Consider the following 22,283-nt stretch of genomic DNA (forward strand, 5'->3'; position numbering starts at 1 on the left):
TGATTGTCTCAATAGACGCGGAAAAGGCATTTGACAAGATCCAACACCACTTTATGTTAAAAGCTCTGGAGAAACTAGGAATCCATGGAACATTCCTCAATGTAATAAAGGCTGTGTATGAGAAACCTACTGCTAGTATTACACTTAATGGTGAAAATCTAAAGCCATTCCCTCTAAAATCAGGAACGAGACAAGGATGCCCACTCTCTCCACTCCTCTTTACCATAGTACTAGAATTCCTAGCCAGTGCAATAAGGCAAGAAGCCAGCATAAAGGGGATCCAAGTAGGGAAAGAGGAAATAAAACTATCCCTCTTTGCAGATGACATGATTCTGTATTTAAAGAATCGTATAGACTCTACTCCCAAGCTCCTTGAGCTGATTCAAAGCTGTGGAAGAATAGCAGGCTATAAAATCAACCCTCAAAAATCAACTGCCTTCCTTTACGCCAACAGTGAGAGGAACGAGGCAATAATCAGGAAAGAAACTCCTTTCACAATAGCCTCAAAGAAAATAAAGTACCTAGGAATTAGCTTAACTAAGAATGTAAAGGACCTTTTTGATGAAAACTTTAAAACCCTAAAAAAGGAAATTAAAGCAGAACTAAGGAAATGGAAAAACCTCCCATGCTCCTGGATTGGAAGAATCAACATTGTGAAAATGACAATTTTGCCAAGAGCTATCTACAAATTCAATGCAATACCCATCAACATCCCAATGCCATTCTTTAAAGAAATAAAAGAGGCAATCCAAAAATTCATATGGAATAATAAAAGACCCTGTATAGGGAAAACACTTCTTAGTAGAAAGAACAGCGCTGGAGGAATTTCAGTTCCAAACTTTAGACTCTATTACAGAGCTATAATTCTCAAAACATCTTGGTACTGGCACAGGAACATGCCTGAAGACCAATGGAACAGAACTGAGGACCCAGATATTAAACCACAGACATATGGCCACCTAATCTTTGACAAGGGAGCCAAAAAAATAGAATGGAAGAAAGACAGCCTCTTCAACAAGTTGTGCTGGCAGAACTGGTTAAGCACCTGCAGAAAACTAAAACTGGACCCTTCTTTGTCACCTTGCACTAGAATTAACTCCAAATGGATCAAAGACCTGGAGGTAAAAGCTGACACACTGAAAACTTTACAGGAAGGAATAGGAGATACACTAGGTCTCCTTGGCACAGGTCGAAACTTTCTTAATAAGGACCAAGAATCACAACAAATCAGAGAAAGGCTGGATAAGTGGGACTGCATTAAACGACAGAGCTTTTGTATGGCAAATGACATAGCTAGTAAACTAATCAGGAAGCCTACAGAGTGGGAGAAGATCTTCACCAACCAAACAATGGACAAAGGCCTCATATCTAAAATATATCAACAACTCAAAAAATTGAATCACTCCAAAACTAATATCCAAAGTAACAACTATCCCATTAAAAAATGGGCCAAAGACTTAAAGAGAGTCTTCTCTGAACAAGAAACAAAAATGGCCTATAGACACATGAAGAAATGCTCAACATCTCTGGTCATAAAAGAAATGCAAATCAAAACACCTCTAAGATTCCATCTCACTCCAGTTAGAATGGCCAGGATCAGGAAAACGAATGACAACAGATGCTGGAGGGGATGTGGCCAGGAGGGATCACTACTACACTGTTGGTGGGAGTGCAGACTCGTTCAACCACTATGGAAAGCAGTGTGGCAGTGCCTCAAAAGGCTAAACATAGAACTCCCCTATGACCCAGAAATTCCACTACTTGGCATTTACCCAACCATCCAGAAACAAGGACATACTAAACCCACTAGCACAACAATGTTCATTGCAGCACTATTCACCATAGCAAAGATATGGAACCAACCTAGATGTCCCTCAGTTGATGAGTGGATCAACAAGTTGTGGTATTTGTACACAATGGAATTCTATGCTGCTGTCAGAAAGAATGACATCGCCCCATTTGTTAGGAAATGGAATGATTTAGAAAACATCATATTAAGTGAGGTAAGCCAGACTCAAAGGAACTTAGGCTCAATGGTTTCCCTCATTCGTCATAATCAGTAGAAACCTTGGGCTCTACTAGCAGAGATTTGCAATAGAGCAAAATCTTGATTCATAAGGCCATATAATGTGAAGCTAATTGAAAGGACCTCCAGGATATTGAAACAAATGCCATATAATGAATGATTGTTGTCCTTAATGTACTAAGTTGTCTCTCATCTCCTTTGCTGTCCCTTGGTTATCTCATATTGGTATAGTATCTCACTTTGTTATCTGGTATATTGAATTTATTTGTATTTGGATATTTGAAATTTAATAGGGAAGGGGGGAAAACCAAGATGGGTGGGGGCTGTGGGAGGGGGAGGGAAATGGGTACCAAGACATGTGAAAGGGTATAAATGTATGTGAATTAATGCACCTTCTATCTGGCAAATACCATGTAACCCTTTTACTAATTACAATAAAAAAAATTAAAAAAAAATAAAATCAGACTGACTTGAAATGCTATTTAAATAAATTATTACTGCTCACATTTGTTCAGTGATGTTTACATAATGTGATTATGTAAAATTCTAAATATGCACAGTATAATAAACAAAAATTTTTCAGAAACAAAAAAATGGGCTTCATTGTGATATTCATATATATGCCAATAATGCACTTTAATAAAATTAATCTCCTCTATATTATTCTTTCTTTTCTTTTTCAGCTTTCAATCCTTTTTATTTATTTATTCTTTTGGTTGGTCATGGGCTTTGAAGTCTGGACCTGGGCTTTGTCCCTGTGTTCTTCAGCTCAATGCTAGTGCTCTATCACTTGAGCCACAGTGACAATTCTGGTTTTCTCGTGGTTAACTGGAGATAAGAATCTCATAGATTAATGTTCCCAGCCTGGCATTGAAGTTAAATCTTCAGATTTCAGCCTGCTGATTAGCTAATATTACAAACATGAGCCACTGACACCCAGCTTCCTTTTTACTATATTTTATTTTTTAAATATTTATGAGCCTGGTGCTGGTGGCTCACGTTTTGCTCCGGTGCAAAAACAAAAACAAAAACAAAATTCAAGCAAGTTTGAGACTCTGAGTACTGAAAAGAATTCTTAATAGATCAATCTATATTTAGGAACCCTGGAATTAGGTGTATATTTCTCAATTTGAAAAGGTGCTATGCTGAGTAGGGGGTTGACAGCTAATTCATAGAATTGCTAACACACACTTTTAAATTCTATATTTATACTCTTCTTCTCCATGGATGATGATTTTGAGACAACTACAAAAGTACACAGATTTCATAATTTGATATTCTATAACTATAAAAATACATGAATGTACGATGTTTTGGACAAATATAATAGCTTATTTGCATGTTCCTTGTTGTACATGTACATCAATGCATCACATTTCACTCTGTGATTATATATAATTATTATCTGTGATCTAAAAGTAAAATTAAGAAAAGAATAAGATCTGGAGCAATGGGAGCAAGAAATCAACACATATGATATATGTAGATAATAACATTTTTAAATCAATGTTTTATTCCATTTCTAAAATTTAGTCTTCTAGTTTTATAAAGAAGTATCTCACTGTCAAAAAATGTAATATAAAAAATGTGCTTATAATGTTTCTTGGAAAAAAGAAAATCTGTGGAATAAAACACTTTAAACATTCCTCCCCACCCCCAGAATAAATTACCGAACAAGAATTTTAGGTGATCCAAGTAGAAATGTTCAGTGGCAGAAGATAGATCAGCAACCAATGTCATTAAATGTTATGTAGTTTGATATTTGTGGACTCTGATTAAATGTGCTAATCTAGCCTAGTAGTATATATCCAACATTTATTTCTATACAAGATTATAAAAAAGGATTATTCTAATTGATTATAGTGTATCAGACAACAACGTCTAAATGCAAATTCCCATCATTGATTCATGTCTCTGTCTTTTTAAAAACTATAAAAAATAATGCTAGTTTGCTATGTGTAGAACGTCTTTGACAATTTTCTGTAATGTTGGTTTGGTTGCTACATGTTGAAGTTTTCCCCTGGAATGGAATGTTTTTATTTTTCCCTCATTTATGAATGAGAGCTTAGCTGGGTACATTATTCTTGGTTGGTAGTTATTTGACTTAAGGGCATGACATATATGCTTCCAATCTCTTTTTGCTAGCATGGTCTCTGCTGAGAAATCTGAGGTTATTCTGATTGGTTTGCCTTTGTAGGTGATTGATCCCTTCTCCCTGGCTGCCCTTAGGATCCTTTCTTTGATCTCTATTGATCCAGTTCGGAATATAATGTGGCAGTGGGATGTCCTTTTCTGGTCAGGTCTGTTTGGGGTTCTAAAAGCTTCTTGTATCTGGATTGGCCTGCCCTTCTGGATATTTGGGAAATTCTCTGAGATGATTCCCTGAAGTATATTTCCAGTACCATTGACCTCTTTCTCCAGAAGCTCTTCAATACCAGTTAGCCTTAAATTAGGCTTCCTAATTGTATCTTGGACCTCCTGTAGCGTTTTGTCATATTTCCTAGATTTGAATTGACTCATTTTCTGTTCTTTCTCTATAACAACTAAATTATCTTCAACCCATGAAATTCTCGCTTTCGCACTGTCTAACCTGCTATCAAAGCTTTCTACTTTATTCTTCATCTCCCTTACTTCTAATTGCTCATTTTTGATGCTTTGCATGTCTTGTTTTAGATCATGTATGGATTTCTTTAGCTCATTGATTTCCATTTGAGTGGTTAGCTCAGCAGCTTTATTCTCTTTGGACATTTGTTGGAGTTCAGTCACCTTTTTGTTTGTGGATTCTATGAATTCGTCAATTTTTCTTTGAACAAGCTTTATTATGGCCTATTTTATAGCTTCCTCTTTTTCACATATCACCTTGTTTATGGTTTCCTCTTGTTTAGCTATGGCTTCCTCCCTTATCTCTTTCTTTATATTTTCACACTTTTCATTAATGATGTTTATCAATTACATTTGTACAGCACTTGGAAGACTCTGCTCTAGATTTGTCACTAACTGCTCCATTGCCTGTTTATGTTGGGTGGGAGATGCTATTCCTTGATTTGACATTTTCTTGAGTTTCTTGTTCTGCCCATTTGAGGATGGAAACAAGATTATAATTTTGCAGATATAACCAGCCTAGACCTATTTAGTTCGCTGACAATAGATGTTCGCACTTTTAGATTGGTAATATCACTCTCTCTTTCTTTTTGAGTACTTACATACAAATCTAATACAACCACAGATTATTGATTTATGACCAAAACAATAAGCCCCTCTATTGTATTAAGCCCCTCTGGACATAGATTATAGTTGAACACCTAGATACACAGTATTGGTCAACAAACATCAAATGTAGATCCATGCATTTTTAGAGTTGAAGGATGAACAGAGGACCAGAGATAGAAAAATAATATGAAAGAAAACAAGGGAGGTAGGACAAAATAATGCAGGAGTGTAAGATTATTATAGTAATGAAATAAAGGTATCGTATAAGGATAACTGCCCTAAGGTGATAGACAGGTAGAATACTTGAGTAGAAAGTTAGATGAACTTAGATAAAACTTATGAAAATAAGAAGAGTAATTTGAACAATACAGAGAGAAACAAGGGAGGTAGATATAGAAGATTTCAATGATAGAAACTTTAAAAAGAAAAAAGAAACAAAACAACAAACTAAAAGAAAACAGAACACACACACACACAGACACACACACACATAAATGAAAAGGTGTGGGGAGATTACTCACTATTGTGAGTTCTTACCCAAGAGGTACTAGGGTTGAGAACCAGGAGTTTAAAAAGCAGGTGACTGTATCGATATAGATATTATTTTTATTCGACTGTACTCAGTATGTCACTGTGTTTGTAGGAATGACCACAGTGACACAAGGAATGCGGGAAAAGAGAGGAGAAAAAAATTAAAAAAAAAGAATGAATCATAACATTAGAAAAAAGGTGTAAGTAAAATGGCAACGAGAAAACAAGAACACCTAGAAATGCAAATGAAAAGGGGTGGAAGAACAAAAAATAAGAAAGAAAAAAAGGTGTATTTTTCAGGTTTTTTTTATGGGGGGCCGGATAGGAAACTTGTGTCTACACTAAATTCAGGATCCAAACACTTCACAAAGTCTTCTTCTCTTGTGATTTTGCTTTGCGTTTTTCAGATCAGATAGCTTGATTGGTAAAACAAAGCTGAAAGATCTGTGGGTGGCATTGTTTACCAGGTCTGTGGCCAGCACAGGGGATAGACTTGAGCAGCACTGGGGTTGGATTTTGGGCTAAGAGATCTCTGGGAAATTCTTTGACAATTAGAAAGATGGCATTTCCAGCATCAACTCTCAGGCTCCAATTGCTTTGGCCGGGTCTTTCCCAGCCGTCAAGATGGCCCTGCTCTCAGCTTGAGGGGGCGGGGGCTCACTCCCAATGCCGTTCCTCAAGCAGAAGTGGAAACCTCCTCACAGGTACTCACAAATAGCTGGATGGTCCGGTTCCGTGAAGCTGGCAGGTCCATGCACTGCCGGGTGTAATACAGAGAAAGAAATGGCACCTAAAACTCCTATTATTTAAGAACCACAAGAACTGTCAAGACACAGGCCATCATGAAAACTTAAAAATGGCAGGAACTAATAAATATTTCTCAATCCTGGCTCTCAATATCAATGGAATTAACTGTCCAGTTAAAATACATAGAGTATCTAGTTGGATCAAAAAGCAAGATCCATCATTCTGCTGTCTTCAAGAGACACATCTTACCCCCCAAAAAACAAACATTTTTTGAAAGTGAGAGGTTGGAAAAAATCTTTATCAAACAAACGGCCCCCATAAACAGGCTGGAGTTGCCATTCTCATATCAGATAAAATAGACTTCAAACTAAAATTAGTGAGAAAAGACAAAGAAGGTGACTACATACTATTAAAGGGATCTTTCCTCCACGAGGACATAACCATCCTAAACATCTACACACCTAATCCCGGAGCTCCGAACTTCATCAACCAAACTTTACTTTCACTGAAACCATACATAGATCAAAACACAGTGATTGTTGGTGACTTTAACACAACACTCTCACCTATGGAAAGATCAACCAGGCAAAAACTCAACAGAGAAACCTAAGAATTGAACAACTGTATAGAAAAACTAGATCTAACAGACATCTGCAGATTATTCCACCCAGAAAACAACACAATATACATTTTTAGCAGCACATGGAACATTTTCCAAAATAGACCACATTTTATGGCATAAAACAAACCTGGGCAGATTCAGAAACACTGAAATTATTCCCTGCACTCTCTCAGACCACAAGGGCATCAAATTGGAACTGAACACAAATCTCCACCAACGAATACCCTGTAACTCATGGAGAACGAACAACACATTGTTGAATCACCAATGGGTCATCGAAGAGATCAGAACAGAAATCCAACACTTCATGAAATTTAACAAAAAGGAGCACACAAAATACCAGCTTCTTTGGGAAGGCAAAGGCAGTACTCAACTTCATAGCTCTGAGTGTCTACAATAACAAATTGGAAAAACTGCCAACCAACAATTTAATGTGTCACCTTAAGCTCCAGGAAAAAGAGCAACAAAACAGCCCTAATCCCAGTAGAAGGAAGCAATTATTAAAATAAAAGCAGAATTAAATGAATTGCAGTCAAAAAAACTATAGAAAGAATCAACAAAAGAAGGAGCTGGTTCTTTGAAAAAATTAACAAAATTGACTAACCTCTAGCAAATCTTACCAAAAAAAGAAAGGAGCATATCGAAATAAACAAAATCACAGAAGAAAATGGTAATATCATGACAGGAATGATCAAGTTCCAGAGCATCAAGAGGAATATTTCTCAAACCTTTACGCCAAAAAATTTGAGAATCTAGGAGAAATGGATGATTTCCTAGCCAATATTAACATACACACACTGAACCAAGAAGAAGTAACACAACGAAACAGGCCAATTGTAAGCACTGAAATAGAAATGGCAATAAGAGACCTTCCAAATAAGAAAATCCCTGGGTCAGATGGATTCACACCTGAATTCTATAATATCTTCAAACCAGAGCTCACACCGATATTCCTCAAGCTCTTCAACGAAATTGAAAATGAAGGCTCTTTACCAAACATGTTCTATGAAGCCAGCATAACCTTCATCTCCAAACCAGACAGAGATTCATCAAAGAAAGAGACCCATTTCTTTGATGAATATTGATGCAAAATTTCTCAACAAAATACTGGTCAACCGTATACAACAACTCATCAAAAAAATTATACACTATTATCAAACAGGATTCATCACAGGGAGGCAAAGATGGATCAACATAAACAAAACAATTAATATAATTCAACACATCAACAGGAGCAGGGACAAAAATCACATAATTGTCTCAATAGATACAGAAAAGGCATTTGACAAGAGCCAACACCACTTTATGTTAAAGGCTCTGGAGAAACTAGGAATCCATGGAACATTCCTAAGTGTAATAAAGTCTGTGTATGACAAACCCACAGCTAGTATTATACTTTATGGCTAAAAGCTAAAGCCATTTCCTCTAAAATCAGGAATGAGACAAGGATGCGCACTCACTCCACTCCACTTTAACATAGTATTAGAATTCCTAGCCAGTGCAATAAGGCAAGAAGCAAGCATAAAGGGGATCCAAATAGGGAAAGAGGAAGTAAAATATTTCCTCTTTGCAGATGACATGATTCTGTATTTAAAGGATCCTATGTCAGATAACAAAGTGAGATACTGTAACCATATGGGATAACCAAGGGACAGCAAAAGAGATGAGAGATAACATGGTACATTAAAGACAACAAACATTCATTATATGGCTTTTGTTTCAATATCCTGGAGGTCTTTTCAATTAGCTTCATACTATATGGCCTGATGTATCAAGGTTTTGCTCTATTGCAGGTCTCTGCTAGTAGAGCCCAAGGTTTCTATTGATTATGAAAAATGAGGGGAACCATTGATCCTAATTTCTTTTGAGTCTGGCTTACTTCACTTAATATGATTTTTTCTAAGACTTTCCATTTCCTAACAAATGGGGCAATGTCGTTTTTTTGACAGCAGCATAGAATTCCATTGTGTTCAAATACCATAACTTGTTGATCCACTCATCAACTGAGGGACATCTAGGTTGGTTCCATATTTTTGCTATGGTGAATAAATTGGATAGGGAAGGGGGAAAAACCACGACGGGGGAGGTTGGAAGGGAGGGTAATGGGGACCAAGACATGTGAAAGGGTATCAATATATGTGAATTAACGCACCTTCTATCTGGCAAATATCATGTAACCCTTTTATTAATTACAATAACAAAATAAATAAATAAAATAAAAAATACAAAAATAAAAAAAAGAGATTAAGCTGATGTTGGAAAAACAGAAACAAAAAAAGGAAACCTATAGACTCCACTCACAAGCTTCTTGAGCTGATTCAAAACTTTGGAAGGATAGCAAGGTATAAAATTATCCCTCAAAAATCAACTGCCTTCCTCTATGCCAACAGTGAGAGGAATGAGACAACATTCAGGAAAGCAACTCCTTTTGAAATAGCCCCAAAGAAAATAAAGTACCTAGGAATTACCTTAACTAATAATGTAAAGGACCTTTTTGATGAAAACTTTAAAACCTTGAAAAAGGAAAATAAAGCAGAACTGAGAAAATGGAAAAACCTCCCGTGCTCCTTGGTTGGAAGAATCAACATCATGAAAATGACAGTCTTGCCAAGGGCTATCTACATATTCAATACAATACCCATCAATATCCCATTGTCATTCTTTAAAGAAATAGAAAAGGCAATCAAAAATTTCATATGGAATAATAAAAGACCCTGTATAGTAAAAACACTTCTTACCAGAAAGAACAGCGCAGGAGGAATTCAATACCAAACTTTAGACTCTATTACAGAACTATAATTATCAAAACAGCTTAGTATTGGCACAGGAACAGGCCTGAAGACCAATGGAATAGAACTGAGGACCTAGATATTATACCACAGACGTATGGCCACCTAATCTTTGATAAGGGAGCCAAAAAAATAGAATGGAAGAAAGACAGCCTCTTCAAAAAGTGGTGTTGGCAGAACAGGTTAAGCACCTGCAGAAAACTAAAGTTGGATCCTTCTTTGTCACCCTGCACTAGAATTAACTCCAAGTGGATCAAAGACCTGGAGGTAAAAGCTGACACACTGAAAACTTTACAAGAAGGAATAGGAGATACACTAGGCTTCCTTGGCAGAAGTTGAAACTTTCTTGATATGGACCAAGAATCACAACAAATCAGAGAAATGCTGGATAAGTGGGACTGCATTAAACTGCAGAGCTTTTGTATGGCAAAGGACATAGCTAGTAAATTAATTAGGAAGCCTACAGAATGGGAGAAGATCTTTACCAACTGTTCAGTGGACAAAGGTCTCATATCTAAAATATATCAACAACTCAAAAAAATTGAATCACTCCAAAACTAATCCCCAAAGAAACAACCATCCAATTAAAAGATGGGCCAAAGTCTTAAAGAGAGTCTTCTGTGAAGAAGAAAGAAAAATGGCCTATAGACACATGAAGAAATGCTCAACATCTCTGGTCATAAAAGAAATGCAAATCAAAACAACTCTAAGATTTCACCTCACTCCAGTTAGAATGGCCAGGATCAAGAAAACTAATAACAACAGATGCTGGAGGGGATGTGGCCAGGAGGGATCACTACTACACTGTTGGTGGGAGTACTAACTCATTCAACCACTATGGAAAGCTGTATAGCTCCCCTATGATCCAGAAATTCCACTACTAGGCATTTACCCAATTGTCCAGAAACAAGGACATATTAAATCCACTAGCACAATGATGTTCATTGCAGAACTATTTACCATAGCACAGTTATGTAACCACTCCAGATGTCCCTTAGTTGATGAGTGCATCAACAAGATGTGGTATTTGTACACAATGGAATTCTATGCTGCTGTCAGAAAGAATGACATGGCCTCATTTCTTAGGGAATGGAAAGACTTAGAACAAATCATATTAAGTTAAGTAAGCCAGACTCAAAGGAACATAGGCTCAATGGTTTCCTTCATTTGTCCTAATCAGTAGAAACCTTGGGTTCTCACGGCAGACATTTTCTATAGAGCAAAACCTAGATCAATAAGGCCATACAATATGATGCTAAATGAAAGGACCTGTAGCATATAGAAACAAAAGCTGTATAATGAGTGATTGGTGTCCTTAATGTACTATGTTATCTCTCATCTCTTTTGCTGTCCCTTGGTTATCTTATATTTTTACAGTATCTCACTTTGTTTTCTGGATGTATTGGATATATTTGTATTTTGTTATTTGAAATTGGATAGGGAAGGGCGAAAAACAAGATGAGGGGTGGGCTTGGGGGGCAGGGAAATGGGGGCCAAGACATGAGAAAGCATATCAATGTATGTGAGTTAATGCACCTTCTATCTGGTGAATATAATGTAACCTTTCTATTAATTATAATAAAAATATATGAAAAAATATTGCTAGTAAATGCTACAGGAACAGAGTTGTACAATAAATCCTTTTTAATAACTCTGTTCTTTCAAACGATTTTAATTATTTAAATTTAGCCTCCAAAGACTTAATGTCTCTTGTTTCAGTATTTTCAAATTCTGATTCCAAGATTTCCTATAAAACTAGGAATGTTTTATGAAAGTTATTTTCTTCATCAATACTTCCTCCATCACCTCTTATTCCCCTCTCAAATCATTCCCAGTTACCTTTTTCCTTTAAAGCTTAAATGATACATGGTGATTTAACCCCCATGAGAATTGAGTGGGGCATTTGGCCATGAAACTCTCCAAAAAGTGGAAATAAGTTTGATGTTCAATTGAAAGTAGAGGAATAAATATTTTTATCATTTTGCTTTACTTGTTTGATTCTTATCATTTACAATTAGAGAGTCATTATGAATGAAATCAAGCATTTGATGAATCCTGATATGTCTTAAGATTTTACTGGGACACCCAATCTATACTAAATTTTCACTGGACTATGAAAGCATTCTTCTGTATGAGCATTTCATCTTTCACATACCAATAGAACTTTTAATAAGGAAGACAAATTTTAACCTATTTTGTTAGCCAGTGTTCAATCACTATAACAAATAACTGAGAGGGCAAAATTATAAAGAAAAGGTTTATTTTCAGCTCAAAGATTTATAAGTTTCATTCTATGATCAGTTAGTTGCATTACTTTGGTTCTCTGGTAACCAATAATGTTACAATGCTTCTCAGAACAAAATTACAAAGAATATGGCCAGCAAAGCTGGGGATCACTGGCTCTAACCTATTATCCTCCATGAGGCTGAGATTTAAGGATCATGCTTCAAAGCCAGCTTGGACGTAAAAGTCCCATGAGCCTCCTATCTTCCATTACCTACTCAAAACCCATAAGTAGAGCTGTGACTCAAAGTGATTGAGTGCTTGTCTTCAGCAAAAGAACTTAGGGGCAGTGCCCAGGCCCTGAGTTCAAGTCCCATGACCAACAAAATAAGAAAGGAAGGAAGGAAAAAAGGAAGAAAGGATGGAAGGGGAAGGGAAGGAAGGAATGAATGAAGGAAGGAAGGAAGGAATCAGTTTATTTTTTAAAGATTATGTTGGGTTACTGATAACTTTTACAGGTATACCTCTAGCTAACTAAGGATATACTTAGGCCCACCTCCTGAAATTTCCACTGCCTCCCAATAGCACTAACATTGGTAACAAGCCTTTAATCCGGGGGCCTTTACAAGCCATTCTAGAACCATCCAAACCATGACATTCTCTCCTGGCCCCTAAAAATAATCTACTCCTTATATTGTGTCTGTCACCAATTTTGTAAAATGCATTCATTTCATCCTCAATGTCTAGATGACTTAACTATTAAATACTATGCAAAAGTCTGGAGTCAGAATTCTCTTCTAAAGATCAAGACAAGCTCAACTCTAAGACCCTGTAAAGGTAAAAATGTATATACTTCTATGACACAATGGTGGAGCAGACACAGATTTAACTAATCTGGAAAGAGAAAACAAATAAATGAGGAAGTGAACTAAAGCAAGATTGATACCCAGCAAGGAAACAATGAATTCTGTAGTGCTATATTCAGCATGTGAGTTCCACTGTGTCAGGCTGTGGATTCCTAAGGGCTTAGTTATCCTTGCCCCTAAAATCCTGTGGGTTGATGCTCACATGGTTACCATCACTGCCTGTAGCTTCCATATGCTGATATTCAATTTTTGTGGCAACCTGTGAACTATTTGCCTCTACTAATCTTTGACTTCACTTTCACAGTTCTGTGCATTGCCTTGTTGGTGGCTGCTTATACAGTCAGATTCCCACACTTTCCTGTGAAGTCTTGGTAGAAGACTGTGATATGTAAGTCAATAAAATATAGCTTGTAATTCCTATTTAATCCTTTTGCCTTGTTTATGGATGAGAAAAAGGCATGATGATATTGTAAGAACTTTCTCAATGTGCAACAATGGAACATTAATTGAAAATATGTTTATGAAAGGATCCTAAAGAATGGAGAATCTCTGCAGATGACCCTATTAATATTGACTTTGCTTCACCTGTTTTTTTCTTTTTTTTTGAAGTTCTGAAGTTTTAAATTCCTTGATTGCTCTTTTTTTTTGTCATGGGATTTGAATTCTGGCCTGGGCGCTGTCCCTGAGATCCTCAGGTCAAGGCTACCCTGGAGCCACAGCCCCACTTCCATTTTCTAGTGATTCATTGGAGATAAGAGTCTCTCAACTTTGTATTACCAGGTCTGGCTTGGAACTGTCATCCTCAGATCTCAGCCTCCTAATTAGCTAGGATTACAGGCATGAGCCAGCATACCCAGCAGTTTCCCTATTTGCTTTCTTTTAAACCCTCTTAAGGTAGTTTGCTAGGGACACCAATAGTGAGGATGAATTTGGATTGCATAACAATCACCCTTGATTTATCTAGGAAGCCATCAATGGCTAGCCACAGTGATAATAGTAATACATAAAATATGACTGAATATATTTAGAAGATATTTATCTAATTCAAGCACTGTTAGGTAGGTTGAACAAATGTGGATTGAAGAAAGGTATAATCAAAGCTGGGGTACTGTATATATGTTTATTTGTTTATTTGAAATGGGAAAGAGAGGGGAAAATAAGATGATTTGGAGGGGGTTGGGACAGTAAATGTGTACAAAAACATGAGAAGGGGTATCAATGTGTGAGAAGTAATGCTCCTACTACCAGGCAAATATAACTGTAACCCCTCTATATATTACCCTGATAATAAAAAAATAAAATAAAAAGCTAGGGGTGTTGGCTTACACCTCTAATCCTACCTACTCAGGAGACTGAGATCTGAGGATCACAGTTCAAAGCCAGCCCAGGCACTAAAGTCCATAAGATTTTATTTCCAATTAACCACCAGAAAACCCGGAAGTGGTGCTGGACTCAAGGGGCAAGGCTTGGGTTGAAGAGCTCAAGGACAACACCCAGGTCCAGAGTTTAAGTTCCACAACAGACAGAAAAAAAATGTATAAAGAACGTTAAGTAAGGATAATAACAAATTAAACAATAAAAAACAACCTTCTAGTCATCAAAGAAAATATAACTAAACAATATTCTGTAAGGTTGTTTTGAGATCAGCTTAAACATTGAACTGTTACATGATTACATTGTGATTCAATATAATTAATGCTAGGACAAAGGAACAGTATAACTAAGTATATTGAATCACAAGAAAACAGATTATATGAATGCAGATGCAGGAAGATGGGGACATTTGGTGTGGTAAATTTATATATGTGTGAATACATATGTGTATATATATGTATATATGCACACAAATTTGCAGAGAATGTTTTGGAAACTCAAGTAGTGAAGCAAGTAGAAAGAGTGTGGGGAAATTTTAAAAATTTCCAAACTATTCAAGTACAGGTATTTTGCACTCAGGATTGCTTTGTCTTTGATGGATTATTTAAACCATTATACTTGATATCCAAAAAGACAAAGACAATACCCTATGTTAAACACCTAATGGTGGCTAGACTGACACACAAATGTAAACTCAATGACGCTTCTTCCGGTGCTGTCTCAAGCATTTCCATGTATTTTACTTAAGTGTACACATTTCCTCTCCAAATGCTCAAATTTCTGCTCTGAATATATCTTTTGATGTGGAAGAGGCCTTCTCCCAAGGCACTCCCCTGAAGCACAGGCAGTCTTGCACAAAACAGAAGTCTTTCTCCAAGGAATGGTTCTGAGAAGAAAGTCTACAATAACTTGTTTTTCAAATGCATTACAAACCCAAAATTGGCAATAGACATCAGAAATGCAAGGCATTCTGAAACAGATGACTGGCCTCTGATATTTTCAGGGTGGTGAGTTTGACAGTTATTGACTAGTATTAAATCATGTATGAAGGACAACAGAATGTAAGACAAAATTTTTCAAATGTTAATGAAGATGAACATTCACCGTCTCATTCTGTCTAGAAAGAATATATCTTAAAACTGCCAGAAACATGCAATATAGTGCAAACTGGGTTTGTAATAATTATGAAGAATAGAAGAGATACAGATATTTTTTAGTGACAAGAGCACTTAAAAATCACATCATACCCTATTTTTTGCAGATGAGATGTGAGACTTGTGAAATGCATGAATGTTGACAAAGGTTACAAATGCTAATTAGGGGAGGAGATAGACATAGAAAACTGAGTGCCATGCTTTCATCAGAGATTTTTTTTCATGACAATGAGCAGTGTTTCAAAAAATAAAATTTGTACTTGGGAATGAAAAGCAAGTCTTTTCTGGAGGAAGTTTAATCGTGGGAAAGCAGGGGGTTAGTGCATAACATAAATGAAGCTGAATGTAATCAAATATTTTATGTACACAAGCAAAACGAGGACAGCAAATCTTGTTGAGACTGATTTGAAAGAAGAGAAGTAAGGAAGGAGTGAGAACTGGAGGAGGTGAATTCAATCAAAGCATACTGCATGCGTTCATAGACATGTCAAATTGAAAACTCTTGTATAACTAATTAATTCTAATTGTGGAAAAATAAGTGAATTTGTCTGGAAATATATGTGTGTAGATAGGTGTATATGTTGTTCAGAGTGTTGTCCTGAGTGTCAATCAATGACAATATTCTTACAGTCCACCATCAGTGGTGCTATTGTAAAAGGCATCTTGCAGTTTCTGAGCAATAGATTTCTTTCATCCATGAATATTGTCAATCAATGACAATATTCTTGCTGTCCACCATCAGCGGGGCTATTGTAAAAGGCACCTTGCAGTTTCTGAGCAATAGTTTTTGTTTTTTTTTTCATCCATGAATTGAGGTTGCTGATGGGTAATTTTGTAGGCTTGTTAAAATATCAAGTCAGATTTTTATTAAAGTTTCTATCCTGTTATATATTAGAACAAATTGTTCAGTGCTTTGTAAACAGAATAACTCCTTTTCCCCCCTTTTCCCTATTGGGTATTTGTGTTTTGAAAGGATGGACTAGGTGCATGTTTACTGATTAATAGTGAAGCAGACCTATGGTTCCTTGTGTAAATGTTGTATCTGAGAAAATACACTATTTTTTCCTTGAAGAAAAGATCTCTAAAAGAGTTGGTGATGATCTCTTCTCATTGGTCTTAACGGGAATACAATAAAGAGAAATGTCTGAGAAAAGGTGAACCCTATAGTGTAGCTAAGGGCATTTGTGACCTTTATATGCAGATAAGACATGAAAAGATGTGCATCTCGATGCTGACTGGCCATGAAAATCATATGGAAAATTTGTACACCTTTGGAATCTATTTCCAGACATACATTAGAAGGTAGTATCACTCTCTCTCTATATATATGTATATATATATATATATGTATATATATATATATAATACTATTCAGGACAGAAAATGATTTCTTGCTAAAACTGACAAATATAGATTTGTATTTATTACACTTACTTTTATTTTTTTACTCCAAACTTTCTGTGTGTGTGTGTGTGTGTGTGTGTGTTCTGGCTCAGAATTTCTGACCTAGAAAGATTAAAATAGAGACACACTGATTTGGAAATGGAGAATTAGGTAAACTGGTCAAGGCTCTTACAGTGTTAAAGATGTAGAGAATTTCCAGTCTATTTCTAGAAGTAATATAATACTGGTGCTTGTGAATATCAGAAGGACTTTAGCAATTAAAAGTACACTTAGCTCACTCATAATACAAAAATCAGCCGGTTCCTTGGAAATGAATTTTGTGACAGCCAAACTAATTTTCTCTAGTGTGTATAGAATAGAAGTTTATATATTGGACTATCTCGGAGAAATAGCAGTACTGTTAGTAGTTAGCATAGGAAATCTTGTGGGGCATTAACTGAAAGTTACATTTCTTTCCATTTTTGGTACTACATTTTGAAAGTACAGTATATAATTTTCAAGGACTCTGAAAAGATCTTTCTAATGCAGCAAATAAATATACAAATGTGCTTATCAGCAGTCAACTGCCGTTGGGGAAGGACTGTTGAATTCAATTTATTTCTGAAGTTGTAAGGTTTTCAGAAGCTTATAGGCAGAAAATTATAAATCCTTTGACTTCTTCTTCATGTCCAGACCAAAGCATTTCACCAAATGGTACACTAGGTATTTTCTTTCTATTTTCATATGGCAGGAAAAAAATGTGCTCTTTTCAAGGCAAGCTAAAGCTAATTAATATGCTCTGTGAAAATTATATTTGCATGAATGGCATTTTCATAATATAATATGCTAGCTGGAATACTTATACTATAGTATGACACTTATTCTTTTTTTATCATGTAACCCTTTTATTAATTACAATAAAATATCAAAAAAAATAAATGTAGGCCCTCAAATAATGTTATAAACCTAATTTATATCTGCAATTGTTTCAATAATAAAAGCATGTAATATTAGCATAAATTTCCTATAAAAATATGGGTTACTCACACAATCCTCCATTTACAAGTGCATAATAATAACAGTAGTAGTAGCAGTAGCAGCAGGAGCACTATCAGTTGTAACAACAAACACAATTTTTGATCACTTAATGTGAGTCAGGCTTTCTTCTATCTTAATTGCATTACATGAAAAATCTAATATAAACATATAAGTAATAGTACTACAAGGTATTTATTATCAGTGTAATACATCTTTTAAAATAATCTATGGCTTTTAGGAAAACTTGTTATAGTGTTCTGACATTTATTAAATTAACCACTTAATTGCAATTAAAGTGAAAGTTAATATATAATAGGCAGTTTAGTTATATTAGGAATTTTAGTTAGTAGGAATTTTTATCATTTATACTTAAGGAGTATAAGAAAAAGTAGCACATGTTTAATAGTCTATTCTTCTGTCTTGCCCTGATTTTAGCCTATTCTATTGTAATGGTTTCAATTCCGTCACTTTCCAATCTGGACCTCATGATTGATCACTTTATGAATTCTGCATGGAATTCTTTTAATTGTGTGTGTGTGTGTGTGTGTGTGTGTGTGTGTGTTCTGTGCATGTATGCATGTATGCCATGTCCACACGTGTTTGTTTATGTATCCTGTTACTTACGTTTGGGAAATTCTTCAAGAATCTTATTTTTTTAATATTTTAAGGCTGTTAAGTATTTGGTAATTCCTGTCCTATTTTCAGTAGTTCATAAAAATATCCCATGGTTGACTCAGTGTGAGATAGGCAGAAGATGGCAGCGGTTCAGTGTGAGTCTTTCTGAGCGCTCGCCAAGATACCAATTCTAGCATCATAGGGGAAAGTTCATACCCAAAGATCGATACTAAGTAAGCTTCAGCACCACAGAGATCTCAATCAGAGAGGAGAAAGGCAGAAAACTGGCACAAGGAGACAGCATGGAGTGGCTCCAGCTGCTCGAAGCCACCATGGAGACAAAGTCACCCTCCAGAACCTGAGCAGATGATGCTTCTCAGCAGTGCAGAGCTGTTGGCTCCAAACAGAGCCACACAGAGCCAGACAGAGCCTGCACGAGCTCTGAGCCATCACCCAGATGTGGCGCAGACCTGCCACCTTCACGGAACCAGAAAATCCAGCAATTTGTGAGTACCTCTGTGGACATTTCCACTTCTGCTCATGGAACATCATTGGAAAGGAATCCTCTCCCCACCAGCCAAGAGCAGTGCCATCTTGACTGCTGGCAAAGACCCTTCCAAATCAACTGGAGCCTGAGAAGTGGTGCTGGAAGCGCCATCATTCTAAGAGGCAAAGGTTTCCCCAGAGGCAGCTTAGCCAGACATCTGCCCCAGGTGCTAGAGGAAGTTCTCACCCCAGGGCCGGACCGCACTCTGGGTAAACAAAGCCACTCGAGGCTCCACTATTTTTTGTTTTTACTTTTCTGCCCAATCAAACAAACTGATCAGAAAAACTGCAAAGATAAATCACAAGAGAAAAAGACTTTTTTGAAGTGATTGGATCCCGATTATAGTGGAGACACAAGTTACCTACACCGTCCCCCCCAAAAAAAACCAAACTGAAGAATAGCCCCTTTTTTCTTTTTTTTCTACACTTTTTCATTTGCATTTTATCTGTTCTTACTTGTTTTTTTGCCATTTTACCTCCACTTTTTTTAATGTTATTATTCTTTTTTTTTGAAATTTCTTTTTCCCTCTACTTTCCTTCTGTCATTGTGGTCATTCCTAGAAACATAGTGACAGCACTGGGTACAGACTGGGATACAAATTATATTTTTATTGATATAGTCGCCTGCTTTTAAATCTGTTGGCTCTTAACCCTAATATTTCTTTTCTAAGAACTTACAGTTGTGTGGGGTCTCCTCCCAACTTTTTTCTTTTTTTGTTTATTTTTACTTTTTTAAAAATTATCATTGAACTCTTCTGTATATACCTTCTTTTCTTTATATATTCTTCTTGTTATACTTTTTATTTTCATAACTTTTATCTTATTTCTTATAAATTTTGTATTCTACTATTTTACCTTTCTATCACTTTTGGTCAGTTATCCTTACTCTATACACTTTGTTCATTACTATATTAATCTTACACTCCTACATTACTCTGTTCTTATCTCGCCTCTTGTTGTTCATATTATTGTTCTATCTCTGGCCCTCTGTTCATCCTTCAACTTTTATAATGCGTGGATCTACAGTTAATGGTTGTTGAGCAATACTGTATATATAGGAGTTCAATTATACTGTAGGTCTGCAAGGACTTAAATACAGTAGAGATTGGATTGAGTGGGGGTTTTTGGCATAAAATGCTGACTGGTGGTGGTATTAGATTTGTCTGTCAGAGTACAAAAAGAGAGACAGAGTGATAACAGCAATCTAAAATTTTGAACATCTATTGTCTGGCCAGCTAAAGAGCTCTAGGTTGGTTATAAGTTAAAAATTGTATTCTTGTGCAGAATTAATCTTGCTCTTTTTTTCAAATGGGCAGAAAAAGAAACACAAAATGGCAAATCAAGGAATACCATCTCCCCCCCCCCAATATAAGCAGGCAATGGAGCAGACAATGGCAAAACTAGAGGAGAGTCCTCTAAATGCTATTGATAAACATGATTAATGAAAAGTTTGAAAACATGCATGAAGAGATATGTGAGGAAGCCACATCTAAATGAGATGAAACCATAAGGGAGGTGATTCATGAAGGAGAGGAAGCCATAAAGGAGACAATAATAAAGGATTTACAAAGAAAAATGGATGAATTCATAGAATATACAAATAAAAAGCTGATCAAACTCCAACAAATGTCAAATGAGAGTAAAGCTGCTGAGCTAACCACTCAAATGGAAATCAAGGAGTTAAAGAAATCAATACATAATCTAAAATAAGAGATGCAAGGCATCAAAAATGAGCAATTAGAAGGGAGGGAGATGAAGAATAAAGTAGAAAGTGTGAGTAGCAGGTTGTAGATAATCTTGTTGTTATAGTAAAAGAACAGAAAATGAGTCAAAACAAATCTACACATTATGAGAGAACACTTCAGGAGGTCCAAGATACAATTAGGAATCCTAATTTAAGGCTAATTGGTATTGAAGAAAGCCTGGAGAAAGAGGTCAATGGTGTTGGAAATATACTACAGGGCATCATCTCAGGGAACTTCCCAAATATCCAGAAGGGCAGGCCCATCCAGATACAAGAAGCTTTTAGAACCCAAACAAACCAGACTAGAAAAGGACATCCCACTGCCACATTATAATAAATATAGGATGAATAGAGACTAAAGAAAGGATCCTAAAAGAGCTAAGGGAGAAAAGAACAGTCACCTACAATGGAAAACCAATCAGAATAACCACAGATTTCTCAGAAGAGACCAAGCAAGCAAGAAGAGATTGGAAGAATATAGGTCAGGCCCTTAAGACTAATAACTAACAACCAAGAATATTGTCTCTCATTCATAACTGATGGAACAATAAAAAGCTTCCATTCCAAGGAAAAGTTGCAACATTACATAGCAACCAAACCAGCAATACAGAAAATTCTTAGAGATGTTCTACACATTGAAAACCAACACAAACCTGATACTGACAAAGAAATGGCACCTAAAAATCATACCAGCTACATACAGCAGTAACTTTCAAGTCACAGGCCCTAATGAATGCTTTTAAAAATGGCAGGCACTAGTAAATATTTTTCAATCGTAACTCTCAATATCAATGGACTTAACTCTCCAATAAAATGGCATAGACTGTCTAGTTGGATCAAAAAGCAAGATCCATCATTCTGCTATCTGCAAGAGACACATCTTTCTCAAAATAACAAAATTTTTTTTGAAAGGGAGAGGTTGGAATAAGGTTTATCAAGCTAACAGCCCCCATAAACAGGCTGGAGTTGCAATCGTCACATCAGATAAAATAGGCTTCAAACTAAAATTAGTGAGAAAAGACAAAGAAGGTTATTACATACTAATAAAGGGATCTCTCCTCCAGGAGGACATAACCAACCTAAATATCTAAACACCTAATCCTGGAGCACTGAACAACATCAGCAAACTGTAATTTAACTAAAACCACACATAGATCGAAACACAGTGATTGTTAGTGCCATTAACACACCATTCTCACCTATGGACAGATCAATCAGGCAAAAACTACAGAGAAACCTCAGAATTGAACAACTCTATAGACCAACTAGATCTAACATACCTCTGCAGGTTATACACTATGGTCAAACAGGTTTTATCACAGGAATGCAAAGCTGGTTCAACATATGCAAATCAGTTAATATAATACAACACTTCAACAGGAGCACGGACAAGAATTACATGATTGTCTCAATAG

This window comes from Megascapheus bottae, chromosome X, assembly GCF_031878675.1.
Source record: "Megascapheus bottae isolate mThoBot1 chromosome X, mThoBot2.hap1, whole genome shotgun sequence".
Lineage (NCBI taxonomy): Eukaryota > Metazoa > Chordata > Mammalia > Rodentia > Geomyidae > Megascapheus > Megascapheus bottae.